General features: G+C 30.4%; 1 pseudogene; it reads left to right on the top strand.

The window, feature by feature from the left end:
• Positions 1 to 4,802: 4,802 nt before the first annotated feature.
• LOC131178289 (dirigent protein 22-like) lies at positions 4,803 to 5,424 on the top strand (annotated as a pseudogene).
• The last annotated feature ends 11,176 nt before the right edge of the window (positions 5,425 to 16,600 follow it).

The raw sequence follows: 16,600 nt of genomic DNA, 5'->3' as shown, positions 1-16,600 counted from the left end.
AAATAAATCATGAACCCTGAAGTGAAAATGAGTAAAATCATATTATACTTTTTTCTAATTTTCACTTTTTTTATTCCATGTTAACATATTTCTGTTCCACATTAATATTTTTCTGTTTCACGTCAGCGTTTTTCAACAAAGAAAAGATGAAAAGTTATCGTTTTTCAATGATGCAAAATCTCAAGATATCACTATATCACAAAGTGAATCACAGATTCTGAAAGTAAAAATAATTAAAACCACATAATATTTTTTTTTTTCATAATTTTTTCTAAACATAATTACCCACCGTTATTATAAGTTTATTATAATTTTTAGATTAAATATTTATTAAAAAGTTTATATAGAATTAATTTAATTCTATACAAATTTTTTAATAAATATTCAATATAATTTAAAATATATTAATATTAAATTCATTCTTATATAAAAATAAATTTATAATAATTATATTTTAAATTAAATATTTATTTAAAATTCCTATATAATCAATATATTCATTTTTTTTAAAAAAGGAAAAACAAAACAAGACAATACTACATTGGAATATATCTAGGAAAAGCCACCCTAACTTTATCTTGTTGCATTAAACGATAAATTTTCATTGGAAGATCCTGCAACTGTGTCAAGCTCAAAAGAAAATAATGAGCAAGAGAAGCCAAGCAATTCGCATAAGCATTCACGTCCTTATAAAAATGTTGAACTTTTACATATCAATCCCTTTGTAGAAAAATCTCATTATGCAATGGCAAATATTTATTACAGCTAAATTCAATATCTCTTGAGGTGGTAGAGTTGCATACTATTAAGTTATACCAGGATGATAATTTAATTCCTAAAGCTCTGCCAGAAAATATTGTATGAACTCAGGCTGCTAACAAACCCTCTTAACCATTATTCTGCATAATTTCTTAAAATACTCACAGAAGAAGACTAGTTGCCATCGTGAAAGACAATTTCCATCAATATTTAACTTCACCCACCTCACAGGAGGATGATGCCACCCAACAAGAGCCTCTTGCTTGACTGCACGACCTAAAGAAATATCCACTTTATTAATAGACTGAGTAATGACATTAACTCGATTAATAGTAAAATCCAGAGGTTAAGAAGAAGATCAAAATTCTCAAAAAAAACTAAAATTCCATTATTAACCAAAGCACCAAAATACCAAATTTAAATCAAAAGATAGTCTTCCACAATCTGCATGCAAATTCCAATTCAGCCAAACAATAAGCGAATCATTAAAAAACAAATTAAAAGCTATTAAGTAACTTGAATAAAACCAGACCAAACGAAATAAGCAAAAGGGCAGTCTCATGGAGTATGCAAAACATTCTTAATTGAAGCATTTCAACTAGAGCATTGCAAAGAGCATAATTAAATTTTTCTATATATGTATAAAAGTACATAAGAATGAGGGGTGAGCTTTTGAATGGATAAAAATACCTTTAAATTTTTATATTATTTACAATTATATTGCTTTTAATTATTTATATTAACTTTAGGTTGAGTTTGGATCCTAGAATTTGAATTTCAAATGTTTGATTTAATATTTCTAAATTTAAAAATTTTTTGGTTGACTAATAATTTTTTTTTTTTTTTTTATGAAAGTGTTTAGAAATTGTGATATCAAGTAAAGTTGATACATTTGATTGTAATGGGATGGATTTGAAATAACAAGTAGTTATTTTAAATCTTTAGATAGTATTTGGTATAAATGAATTTCACAAAATTTTATTTAATCCATTTGTAAATATAAAATTTTAGTATTTGGTTTAAATAAAAATTTATTTAGAATTCTTAATAATCAATTCTATGAAATTTGTTATAACTAAACTAAATTCTATCAAAATTGATAGAATTTGTAAATGAATTTCAAATTTAAAATCATATATATTTCAAGCAACAAAATTATCCTCTTATTGTATATTATTTTATTCTATTTTATTTATTCCAAACACAAAATTCATTTCATTTGAAATGAATTCGATATTTAATATAAAATATACTAAATTCATTTGTAAATGAAATGAATTTTACTATAAAATTGAGTCAAATAGAGTCTTAGTTTTTAAGCTATCATGAATATATGGGATTTGGATCAAATTTAAATTTATCTTCATTTAAAATATCCAAACAATATATTTAATCCAAATCTAAATGTATAAGATTAAATCTCTCAATCAAAACGTTAGAGTTTCTACAAATATAAAATTTTTAACCTTACTTATAATTCTACTTGACTAAAATTTCTATTGATGATTACATTATAAGCTTGATTATATCATATTAAACATGACCTAAGATTATCACACTTCAGGATAATCTTACGAAAACCCATACTCTAGGCAATGTGTAGTCCCTTTAGAACAGCTCATAACAAATAAAGATAGTAAGAAGTTGGATATTTTCAGGTATTCAATTTAATCAAAATTTATTTGAACGGATTTAAGTAGTATATAATTGGTTTAAGATGAATTTGGGTTTGGAAAATAATATTTGTATTAGGTTTAGATCATATTCAGGTTTTGTGTGTTGAGTAAATGTGGCCTGAATTCATTTATATAAATAATTAATATATATATATATATATATATATATATATATATATAAATTTTTATATATTATATTTCAACAAATAGAATTTATATATTTTATTAAATTATTAATTTTTTAAAAATATAAATTACTAATTAAAATATATAAAAACAGGTTTAGATATTATTTAAATTATAATAATCAAATTTAAAATAAATTTAAATAATATAAAATAAATTTAAAATGAATTTAAATATACAAATAATATTTAAATTTAAATTCAAATATAATAATTTTTACGGCTATCCTATTAAATGTCATCCTTGGCCAGTCGAACTCCAATATTATATACAAATCCCCTCAGCAAACAGCTTGGACTGTGTCTAACGAAACCCTTCTCCAAAAGCACATTTAATTTAGTATAAATTATTATTTAGCCCCTATATTTTAACGCAACTAACTACTTGATTCTTGTATTTTGAAAAATATATTATTTAGTCCATGTATTTTACCTCTGTTAAACTGTTTAGTCACTTTGTCAATTTTTTCGTTAGTCAATTCTGGCCAAACCGCTATTTAGTCTTTCTATTTAGTTGAAACTAATTAGTTAGTCCTATATTTTAGAAAATAATATAGTTAGTCTATATAATTTGACTCCATTAACTATTTAATCCCATAATTATTTTTTATACCTAAACTATTCTAATCCTCTCTTCCTTATTTCTCTTATTTTTTATTATTTTTATCTCTCCATATTGCTCCTCCTCTACACTCGCAGCCTTCTTTCTCTCATTCTCTCTTTATTTTTATTTGTTAATAAAAATGGTACAAATTGTCTATACAAAAAAAATTAATCAGCTTACTTAAATTTGTAAGTAATAAAGGAAAATTATTTTCTAGTAGTGAAAATGTAAAAATGATGTCAAAGGAATTAAAAATAAAAAAAAATTCAGATTTAATCTCTACATAGTAAAATTTCAATTGTTATCTAATAATATAATTTTCAAAATGCTATATTTTGCAAAATACATTAACCAACTAATTAATTTCACTAAAATAAAGAGACTAAATAATAGTATTTTTAAAAATATAAGGATTAATTAATTAATTTTCTTAAACTAAAGGGACTAAATAGTAGTTTGAATAACATAAATAACAGAAAATTTGACGGAGGAACTAAATAGTTTAATTGAAGCAAAATATAAAAACTAAATAGTATATTTTTCAAAATTCAAAAATTAAATAATTAGTTTCATTAAAATACAAAAACTAAATAATAATTTTCCCTTTAATTTAATCATCCCCTGGACTCTCTCTTCTTTTTCCGTGTTCTTTCTTATTCCATTCTGAACCACATCAATAATTAATATCATTTTTATTAAATCTACGTAATACTTACACCCACTTCAACTTATTGATTAATACAATTTGTCAGTTAAATATTAATTGATATCTCTCTTGGAAGTAATAATAATATTAATAATTTAAAGAATAAAAAGAATCACGTTGAATCAAGAATATTTCTGCTGGCAACGATGGCTATGCTTCCAGCTACCCAAACTTGATCCATATAAATTATTTGGGATATATATATAGATGAGAAAAATGCAATGCTAAACAATTTCTTAGTAAATGACTAATTGTTGAAAACTTTGTAATTAATAAACAAACAGTAAAAAAAAAAATTTAAAATACAATCGTTATATATACAGTAATTATATTATTATCATTAATCATGTTAAGTTTCATATAAATTCATCGTAATTAATAAGTTAAAGTATATTTATTATATATATAAAATCATTATATTAAATAAGTTTGAGAATTCTATCAATTCGTTTAGGATTTTCATGATTTTTTTATAGATTATATTAATTTAAATCTTACCCGACAATAATTTTTAAGATAGTGTTTAATGTTTTGATTAGATCAAAACATTATCTCTATTCAATGACATAAATGTTTATACAAATGTTTGAAAATTGAGGGGTGGATAGAAAATATTTCTAGTTTAATATTTTGACTATGGTAAAAAAAAAAATATAGATATCACTATTTTTAAATTAATAGCTAGTTTAACAATTATTTTTACTAAATATTTTTATTTAAATCACTGTATAAATAATTAATCACTTATAATTAATATCTAATCATTAACAATTTACTATTAATAAAATAATTAATAGTTATTAGAATAACCATGGTTATAAATAGTTGACAAGGCCATTAGTTTAGACCCATGAGTTTCTGAAATCTCTCCCATGGCCAAAACCCTGCATTTTCTCACTTCTGCAATGCTGATTCTCTTAGATTCTTTCCACAGCAAAATTTGAAAGTTTCTCAAGAAAGTTATCTCCAGATGCACTAGGCCTCAAAAAGGAGAAACTAACCTACCTCCACTTCTACTTGCACGACATAATCACAAGCAAAAACCCTACTGCAGTCCCCATCACGAAGCCAGGAATTACAAACTCATCAACAAATTCTGGAGAGGTGCGCATGGCTGATGAATCCTTGACTGTAGAGCATTACATCAACTCAAAGCTTGTAGGAAGAGCACAAGGGATGTATGCTTTTGCCTCCCAAACTGAGTTTGGGTTACTAATGGTTTTCAACTTGGTGTTCTAGGAAGCCAAGTATAATGGAAGCACTCTCAGTCTTTTAGGTCATGATCCTATATTTTCAGGCGTCAGGGAGATGCCAATCGTTGGTGGAAGCAAGATTTTCAGATTCGCCCGTGGTTATGCTCTGACAAAAACACACACCTTTGATCCTAAAACTAACAATGCTGTTGTGGATTATAACGTCTATGTCTTCCATTACTGCTTTCTTTCTTTAATTTTTTTTTATTATATTTTTTTGTTCATTCACGGTGTGGTTTAACTGGTCATATGAAGTGTGCTAAGTACATGTTCTCTTGACTAGAAATCCGAATAAAAAATTAAGGAGAAAAGAATTGTCTCTGAATGGTTGAGTAACAATTTATAAATACTTATTTTTTAATTACTATGTTTGAAATGAAAGAATTTAGTTTTTTAGTTTTAAAAAATATTCATTTTAAAAGAAATAAAATTTATACATATTCTAAGATTGAATGGTTTTTTTATTTAAATAAAAAAATTGATCGAACCTAATTGATTTGATTTTTCGGTTATTCGGTTCTTCCATTTTTTTGATAAAAAATCAAATTGAACCGAACTATAATCCAATACTACACCGTTTTTGGGTCCTATAAAAGTCCTCTGCCTCTATTCATCTTCACTTTCCTTTTTACTCAATCCCTCCCGAGTGTAAAACATCATTGAATTGCACCATCAGAGAGAGACCCATTGCATCGCATCTCACCAATGTATTGCTTGTGAAGTATGTGTTCGTGTATGTCTTATAAATCTACCTTTTATTGATTGAAAATTAATCAGTATTTTGTGGCAACTGTGTTGAGCGTTGTCCGACAAATTATTTATCGATTACTTAAGAATATGAGTTTTCTACTTATGATCATTACGAATTTCAAGATCTTGGAATTGAAATAAGTTCAGCAATGAATTAAGATTATGATATTCTCTATCTAATAAATGGGAAGTTTGCTTTAAAACACCCTACAACCACCTCTCTCTCTATATTATATATATATATATATATATATATATATATATATATATATATATATATATATGATCATTACGAATTTCAAGATCTTGGAATTGAAATAAGTTCAGCAATGAATTAAGATTATGATATTCTCTATCTAATAAATGGGAAGTTTGCTTTAAAACACCCTACAACCACCTCTCTCTCTATATTATATATATATATATATATATATATATATATATATATATATATATATATATATATATATATATATATATATATATCCACCCTTATCCATCTATTGGTACATATGCATTGTAGCTAATGGGTTGATTGCAAGTGTGTTATTTTTATATTACTTGAATTTTGAATTTTTTTTATGGACTCGAATTGTAATTTGACCTAAAGGTTTCGCGTTGCGATTCAATTGAGATAAAAAGTGAGATCTATAATGGTAGCGAAGAACACGAGTCATGCAGGGGCAACGCCCCTGCTGTATGGACCAGTAGAAATATTGTAATATTCTGCTCTTATATATATATATATATATATATATCCACCCTTATCCATCTATTGGTACATATGCATTGTAGCTAATGGGTTGATTGCAAGTGTGTTATTTTTATGTTACTTGAATTTTGAATTTTTTTTATGGACTCGAATTGTGATTTGACCTAAAGGTTTCGCGTTGCGACTCAATTGAGATAAAAAGTGAGATCTATGATGGTAGCGAAGAACACGAGTCATGCAGGGGCAACGCCCCTGTTATATGGACCAGTATAAATGTTGTAATATTCTGCTCTTTACGACAGAGTTCTGAGATATTCGGGAAACACACTGGGGTTAAGGTTTGAGAGTTCTGAGTGATTGTATTTTACTCTTTTCATCATAGTGAAACTTTTTCTTTCGTCTTGCCCGTGTACGTAGACCTTACGGTCAAATCACATTAAATCCTGTGTTATTCTTATTTTCTATTCAATATTGTGTGATTATGTAATTTGTGTGTGTGCTTTAGAATTGCATCCCCGTTATAACAAAGTGCAATAATGTTATTTACATAATATATATATATATGAATTTAAAATTAAAAAAAATAAAATCCATAAAATTGATGTCCTTTGCAAAAGGATATAGAGACCATATTTATAAGATTCCTATTGCATCAAGGCATGATCTCTAAATATTTGCAATTAATATTCTATTGAGATTAGACATTGAATAAAACTATTTGCAATTACTATTTTTTGATCCTGTTTAGACATTCGTTCAATTTAAGAATGACAAATAAGACAATTCTTGGACATAGTATGAATTATATGAGGTATTTAATAATCAAAATGATTCATCACTGTACTTAAATTAGGGATAATGTTCTAATTATTCTTAGCAATTGATAAATTTTTGAGTAAGGTGGAATGATAATTGCAAAGTGGATTTAAAATTTTATTCCATTGATCAATCACAATAGAAGAATAGATATGATTTAGACATAGAAAACACATTCCTCGCTTTAATGTATTTAATATAAAAAATTCTGATTTATTCTTCAATAAAATCGAACTCTAACAAATAAGAAAATAATTCTGAACCTTATTTAAGCTAATCTTATTAAAATTTTATTTTATAATTAATTAAATTTACTACTTAGCTTTTAAAAAAATAAGGAAATAATAACAAAACTAAAGAGAACAGTGGCAGGCATAGGCCTCAGCCACTACATCATGATAGATCCAATTCCATAATTTACCAGGTGGAGATTCCAGCTGATGAGTCCTAATAGGAAAAGACGAAACATAACTAGCCAACTAATATGCACAAAAGTTTGCCAACTAATATGCACAAAAGTTGACTCTCTTAAAATTATGATTCACTAAAATCTCTCCATCCAATTTCAATTTTTATTTGGTAAAATTAATGTACATATAATAGTTTTATTATAACCATTGATAATGGTGAGACCCTTGTATAAACCCCCACAATTAATGGTTATAATAAAACCTTTGTACATACATCAACTTCTTAGTATAATTTTTCCCAACTTCAATAGACTTTTACAACGAAAATTAAAAAACTCGGACTTCTAGCTGAAACCACATCCCTTCACCATAGCGGCAACACTAAGGTTATCTTTGTATTATAACCTACCAAATGTAGCATAAGATTCTCACACCCCATAATAACTTTATGGAAATCTATACTCTGAGAGGACTGGAATATTCAAGACCAACTTCAGGAGGTGAGAATAACCTACTCTTCGAAGACAAAATCCTCCAACTTTCCTCTGATCCTGACCATACTATGAGTCATGGCCAACATGTCCTTGTGGGAAAAATTATCTCCACCAGAAAATTTAGCCTTACCACTGTTAAAGTAGTTCTAGAGAACTCTTGGAAAACCAGACGTAAGTTCCATATCAACCTCAAAAAGACCAATACCTTCCTTTTTGTCTTTGACCATGAAGTGGATTTTAAATTCATTCTGGAGAATAGGCCTTGGAACATCCATAACTCACATATAGCTATCCAAGAATGGCCATCGGATTTAGGATTTGAAGAAATTCCTTTCATCCACTCCCCTTTTTGGGTTCTAGTACATAGGTTGCCCCCCAACTAAGTCAATCTAACTAATGCAAAGATGATCGAAAACTTATTGGGCATTTTTTTTGGATGCAGATCAAACTCAAGATGGTCTCATTGGCTATCTCAACTTTCACATTCGGGTTAACATGGCAATAGATCAACCATTTATTGCTGGCTTTCACAATCAAAAAGAGAAAGGTAATCTACAGTGGGTGAATTTTAAGTATGAAAAGATTCCAGACATCTGTTTCTCATGTGGGATCATAGGACACATTAGCAAACTTTGCCTCAACTTTGAACAAAATAATCAACAAGAGGGATCATCCAACACCAAAGGCAGATTTGGGCCATGGCTTTGAGCACAATCCTTCACCGATAAACCACAAACCTCCCCACAACCAAACTACTCCCCAACCCCTAGAAATGCAACCTTGTTGGTTTGAACCACACTCATGAACCAAATCATTTCACCAATTCCTCAGTCAAGCTCCTTCTCCCTTATGGAAGCTAGGTTGAAAGAAATGATGAACCGAATCATGCCAATTTGTGATAACTAACCACCACCATCGCCCTGTTTGTTATTGCAACCAATGACTAACCAGACTCCTTCTTCCTCATAATCTGCAGAAAATACAAAAAACATGCCCAGCCACCATCACCAACTGGTTTGTTGCCTCTACCAAAAATTGCTCTGACCTCTTCCTTTTGGAGACCTAATGAGAGTGCCAAAAAAGGTAAATTTGCCAAACCTTTTTCTCCCATCCAACAAGCTTTCCTTTCAGGGATATCCTTGAGCAGTGTGATAGCATAAGGCTCAATGCAAGAAGTGGCAAATCTCTTCCCTACAGATCAAATGCCATAGAGGTTGTGGGAATTTTTATCTCTCCAGGGGATTAAAAATGTGGATACCACTTCTTACTTCAAAAATTTTCCTTATTTGATAACTTCTTCCAAAAAGGGGCTTTAATTGTGCTGCAAGAACTGAGCAAAACCTCTCAAATTCCTTCCCCTAAGAATGATGAAAATAACCCTAAAAAAAGATGAGCCCACCGAATCCTCCTTTTACCTAAATAATGACCTAAAGCCTAACCCAAATGAAATCATCTTGAACTCTACTGTTGAGCCTATTACCACTCCTAACCCAAACCCAAATCATCCTTTAATAGCGATTCCTTCAACCTATAATTCCCTTTGGGCTCGTCGATCAAACACAGATCCCTCACCCATCTTAGCCTGGACACTTCAGCCCCTTAAGAAGAGCTCCAAGAGTGGATGACCTTTGATAATCTGGTTCATACTACAACATCTTTATTTAAGCCCACTTCAGAACATTAAGTCCTGGTGGAAAAGGAGCCTCAAACCTAGACAGACTAGGAAATTGAGTCTCCACGCTAAGCTGCTTATCCTGATGCTCCTCTTAAACAAAAATGGAAGATACTAGCTAGGACTAAAAACTTAACAGTGCATCTTGAAGAAATCCAATCTTTAACCATAAAGGCACACCAATTGCAGAAGAGGATGATAGTGAGAAAGTGGATAAGAAAAGATGGGCTGAGAGACTAGTACAAAGGAGGGGAAGAAACTCTCTGTTAAAAGATTCTGATTCTGAATTGGTGGAGGTACCCAGCTAGAAATGGGCCTAACCAGATCAATGAACATCATCAGTTGGAATTGTCAGGGTATGGGGAACCCCCTGATATTCCATACCTTAAAAGGAATGTGTCAATTCCATTCCCCCAATGTTTTGTTTTTAGCAAAAATTAAGAATAAAGAATTGTTTGAGAAGAAACAGTTAAGAAGATGTCACATGTTTAACTTATTGACTATTGATCCTAACGGTATGTTTAACGGTTTATGTGTAGCTTGGAATGATGATTGTGACTTGAATGTAGTATTTACTGAACCTTTTGTTATCCATGTCAAAATTAAAGAAGCCAAGTCTCAGAATTACTAGGACATTCTTTTTCTTTATATCAGCTGTGAAGAAGATCTCATGAGCTCTTAATTTAATTTTTTGATTGATTACAAAATTTATATGGATGTAGGCTTCATCTTAATAGGAGATTTCAATTCTTTCTTGAAACCTTCTGAAAAGCGTGGTGGTAGTCATTATTATAATCCTAAAATGGTTCTCTTATAATCTTTTGTGCAGGCCATGGGAGTTATTGATTTGGGTTTCTCTGGAATTATGATGACTTGGAACAATAATCGGAATGACCCTTCTAATGTTTAAGAAAGGATTGATAGAGTTTTGGCTAATGCTGCTTGGCTAAATGTTCACCTAACTTCTATTGTTAAACATCCAGATGATTGTGGCTTAGACCATCGGCCTATCATGCTCATTTTGGAATCTAATTATCATAAACCAAAAAGGTATTTCTTTTTTGATTCCAGGTGGTGCAAATCGTTGGAAGTGGAAGGAGTAGTTTCTTCAGCATTGGCACTCTCATCAATCAGGTTCTCTATTAACTCAAGTTCATAAGAAGCTCAAGGTTTGTAGAATTGGGATTCAGGAGTGAAGCAAGAATCGAAACTACAACTCTAAAATTCATATTTATTCCTTGTAATTCCAATTACTTCAACTTAAGGAGAATATGGTTGAATGGGATGGGGAAGCAGTTCACCAACCAGAAAGAGAATTGAGTTTTGAACTTAAGAGGAAAGAACTTTTCTGGGCTCAAAAATCTCGCCAAGACAGGCTAAAACTGGAGATAGGAACACTAAATTCTTTCACACCATAGTGATCTAGAGGAGTTACAAGAATGCTATTTTATTTCTGCAAGACCATTAGGGAGTGTGGAAGCATGATTTTGAAGATATTAAATCCATTGCAGTGAAGTATTTTAGCAATATCTATTCTTCATCTAATTTTGGCTAGTTTGAGCGAATCACTCAAATCTCCAACCTCACATTTCTCATTCCATGAATGAAGATCTTATATGTCCAGTCTCTGCAGATGAGATCCGTTGTGCTGCTTTTGCTATCCATCCATTAAAAGCACTTAGCATCGATGGACTAACTAGAATATTCTTCTAAAGATATTGGAATTGTATTGGTTTGGATGTAAGCTAAGCAATTCAACAATTCTTTGAGGGAGGTGAGATGCCTAAAGCTTTTAATCATACCCTTATATCTCTAATTCCTAAAGTGCAATAGGTCAAAACAATGAAAGATCTTTGCCCCATTGGTCTCTGTACAGTTTTTTATAAAATCATTGCCAAGAATCTTACATGACTGCAGCCACTTATGCCTTTGATTATAAGTGGAGAACATAGTGCATTCACTAAGGGGAGACTAATATCAGACAACATTCTTATTTGCCATGAGCTCATGCATTACTTGAAGACCAAGACTCGATCCAGAAGATATGGGATGGCTCTTAAACAAGACATAAGCAAGGCTTATGAATGTAATGAATGGGGCTACCTTCGCTATATTATGTAGAAATTGGGATTTCTTGAGCAGTGGATCTTTTGGATAATGAAGTGCATTTCTACATTTTCTTATTCTCTTCAATTGAATGGTCACAAGGTGGGTTTCATTCGACCAACTAGAGGCTTGAGACAAGGAGATCCTCTGTCTCTTTACCTTTTTCTCCTCTGTGTTGAAGGATTGTTGCACTTGATTTCTTCATCCAAACTTTAGGTTATCTCCATTGCATGTCATAGCCCTCTAGTTGCTCATTTAATGTTTGCGGATGACTTAGTGATCTTCTCCAAAGCTTCCTCCACTGAAGCTCATATAATCGAGGATATTCTTTATATGTATTCGCAAGTAAGTGGCCAAGCTATTAATTTTGCAAAGTATTCTCTCTTTTTAAGCAAGATCACACCTCATTAGATAAGGAATGTAATTGCCCACATTCTTAGGATTGAAAATATTGGAGGACAGGATAAATTTTTAGGGCTGCCTTTTATTGTTTCTAAATCCAAATAGCAAACTGTCAATTCTATTCTTATTAAGATTTAAAATAAGCTTGTTGGGTGGAAAGAGCAACTTTTATCTCAACAAGAAAAAAACATTGATCAAATCTGTGGCCTCGATAATTCCTATCTATGTTATGGCTTCTTTTAAGCTTCCAATTATGTTGTTCAATAAAATTAATAGCTTGGTGGCCAATTTCTGGTGGGGTCAAACTAAGGATGAAAGGAAACAACTCTTGATTTCCTGGCAGAGAATATGTGTAGATAAACTTCATGATGGATTGGCCTTTAAAGATTTGAGTACTTTTAATAAAGTCTTATTAGCCAAACAAGGGTGGAGGATTATTAACAGTCTAGATTCTCCCCTATCCAAAGTTATAAGGGGCAAATACTTTCACTCTTCAGGCTTTATGAGAGTTACCTTAGGAGGCAACCCTTCATGGGGCTGGCAAAGTCTTCTTTGGGGCAGGGAGTTACTGTCTCATGGTCTTCATTGGCAAGTTAATAATGGCAACTCTATTCTTTACAAAGACGACAAATGGATTTCAAATTCATCTCCCAACTCTCCTGCTTTAAAAGATAACCTAAATCCCTACATCAATTAGTATCACAATTATTTGACCATACAAGTTCTTCTTGGAATATGCAACGTCTATCCGAGGTGTTTCAAGATTTTGAAATAGGTAACATCCTAGCTATGCCTCTAAGTATGTTTCCCAGTGAGGGTCGCCTCATTTAGCACTACACTCAGATTGGTGAATTCTCAGTTAAATTTGCAAACCATTTAGCTCATCATATTAAGCTAGCTTCAGAATCTCAATATCAGGCAGGTCCAGGCCCCATCTCTCAAATGAATCAATCTTCCTTTTGGAGGAAAATCTGGCACATTAAGCCCCCTCCAAAAATCCATGTGTTCTTATGGAGGATGCTTAAGAAGAATTCTTCTAGCCAATGCTCTTTTAAATTCTAAATTTTATGAGTTTCCAAATGAGTGTATTGTTTGTGGGGAGAAGGAAACTTTGAAGCACTTATTCTTTTTTTGTCCCAAGGTTGTGGAAGTTTGGTTGCGCTCCCAGCTTTGCTTAAGATCCTCCCTGCTAAAAGGCACTTCTATTTCAGATTGCTAATTAGAAATGATAGAACCTTTAGACTCTCATGCAGAAGGGAAAGTCCTTATCATCCATATTGTTTTTATTCTATGGCAACTATGGAAAAATAGAAACAGGAGAGTGTTTGACAACCAAGATTTATCCTATACATAGGTCCTTCTTGCAGCCACATCCCACTATGATAATTTTATGTCTACTCAAGGTTTTCCTCCTTCTTAGTCCCGATCCTCAATGAAGCCTTTATGGACACCACCTCCTCCTCACCTTGTCAAAATCAATTTTGATGAGGTAATAAATTCTAAGTTGAACTATGGAGCCATAGCAGCAATTGGTAGAAACTCCTTTGGCACCCCAATTGGTTGGTCTTGCAAAAAGATTTCCAACATCTCCAATCCTCTAATTCTTGAAGGTATGGCTTGTCATGAGGCAATTCTAATGAATATGAATGGAGGATTGAAACGCATCATCATTGAGGGTGATTCTCTAACCTTGATCAATGGGTTGAAAGGAGGAATGGTTCCCTAAGCTATCCAAGGCATAGTCCAAGACATTAAGATTCTAGCTAGTTATTTTGATGTAATTGCTTTTCAGCATATTAAAAGGCATGGGAATAGAGCAGCACATGTTTTAGCTGCAAAAGCTTTATCTAATGTTTCCTTTCTTTTCAATCCCATTGCCCAACATTGTTTTGTAATCTTTATTTTGCCTTTTTTGGCTTAATGAATTATCCTTTGATTAAAAAAAAAAAAAAGAAATCTATACTTTGGGCTACATAGTCCCATCAGAACAATTCAAAGCTCAATGCACATAACCAGTGGCAGAATTAGGGGGGCAGCCAGGGGTAAGAATAAAACTATTGATACATATTTTATGAAAATGAGTTCTCAATATTTAGAAGTTGCCTTTTTAATTCCAATTGAAAGTGACCACTAATTTAAGGAGAATTCTAATTCAATTCTTGAACATGAGCCAACCCTTATTGAGAATTCAATTTTTCAAAATCATCCACCTAAAAGTACTCGTTGAATTAAATTACAAGAAATTAATATCTTATTTTTGAACATGATATTGAAAAAGTCCAAACTATAAACAAGGTATAAATTATCTAATTGTGCTTCTTAGATATCTTTTTGAATGTTCCTCTATTTTCTTTTATTAGTACAGACAATTATTTTCTCTTTTTGCTATATAATTTTGTCTTGTGACTTTTACAAGATTTTTTCATTTAACATATTACATGTAGGATGAAAAATTAAGGGGAAATCTATAAACTAGATTTAATTTTAGTGTGTTCGTGTTAAGTTTTTTTTTATTATTATTTCATTATAATAATAAAAAAATTATATAAAATCTTCGTTCCCTAATTTGAATTTCTGATTCTGGCACTGCCCATATCAGAACAAACTCCAATGGACCAAAATACTCTTCTTACGAATCTTCAACTTGCTCATTAAAATACAGTCCATAATCGCAGCCTCTACAAAATGAATGATGAACTGAACACAAGAACTTTCAATCCCCAAAATAGACTGAAATAAAATTGAAGTGGGTGCTTACGTTTGTGCTTTCATTTTTTTTGCCAACCTTATTTAATAAAAATATATTTAATAAAAATTTCTTTGATATTAAATATATTTATTCACGTAATACTTATACCCACTACAACTTATTGATTAATAGATTTTTGCCAGTTAAATATTTATTGATGTCTCTCATGGAAGTAATAATGCTATTAATAATTTATAGAATAAAAAAAATTAATAAAAATTAAAAAATAAAATCAGATGGAATTGAGAATATTTTAGCTGGCAATGATGGCTAAGCCACCAGCTACCCAGAGTTGACGCATATAATCTTGGATTTTCATGTTCCTCTTATAAATAATATTGTTCAAAATAAATATAATACAATAATGTCTGATTAATTTGACTTTATTTTTAATAATAAATATATATAGATAGATATATATGCGCACGCAATTCAATAATATAAAAAATAAATATCCATTTTCACATTTACAAAAATCAATAAAGATCTCTCGAGATTGATGTGGCATGTATTCAATTATCCATTTCTTGAATTAATTATGATGAATTGGAAAATTATTTGTAAAGGATGTTGCATTATGAAACATAAGTTTGATTATTCAACTACTAAAAAATAAAAAAAATAATTAATAATTTATTAAAGAAACTTAATAGAACTTTTAATTTTGAGTTTTATTATATATTGAGATTAATAATATATCTCTGATACATGTAAAAATATTCACTGATAGATTGATGCCGCATGATTTTACTGTAGCTGAGACTTTTGTATATAGAGTATTTTGTCTGTATTTAAAGAGTAATGACCTTTATCCGTTCAAATAAGGAGATCATTCCATCCTAACTTAATGATTTATTATTCATTTTGTCGATTGAATATCTTTTTATCAAATAGTTACTAGTCCACTGAGAAAGATCACTTGAATGTCATTGATACCGATCCTTCAAGGTATCATTTAGAGAACGACTGAAAAATGAAAGAGTGAAAACCAAACAAAATTAAATAAGAAGGTCATTCTATCATAACTTAATGATTTGTTATTCATTTTATCGATTGAATATCTTTTTATCAAATAGCTACTAATTCACTTAGAAAGACTACTCGAATGCCATTAATACCGATCCTTCAACGTATCATTTAGAGAAAGACTGAGAAATAAAAGAGTAAAAATCAAACAAAATTAAATAAAAAAATTATTCCATCATAACTTAATAATTTGTTATTCATTTTATCGATTGAATATTTTTTTATTAAATAGTTACTGGTTCACTTAGAAAGACCATTAGAATGCCTTTAATACCGATCT

This window comes from Hevea brasiliensis, chromosome 3 (genome assembly GCF_030052815.1).
Source record: "Hevea brasiliensis isolate MT/VB/25A 57/8 chromosome 3, ASM3005281v1, whole genome shotgun sequence".
Lineage (NCBI taxonomy): Eukaryota > Viridiplantae > Streptophyta > Magnoliopsida > Malpighiales > Euphorbiaceae > Hevea > Hevea brasiliensis.
Note: the sequence above shows the minus strand (reverse complement) of the source record. Positions and strands in the feature narration are given on the sequence as shown.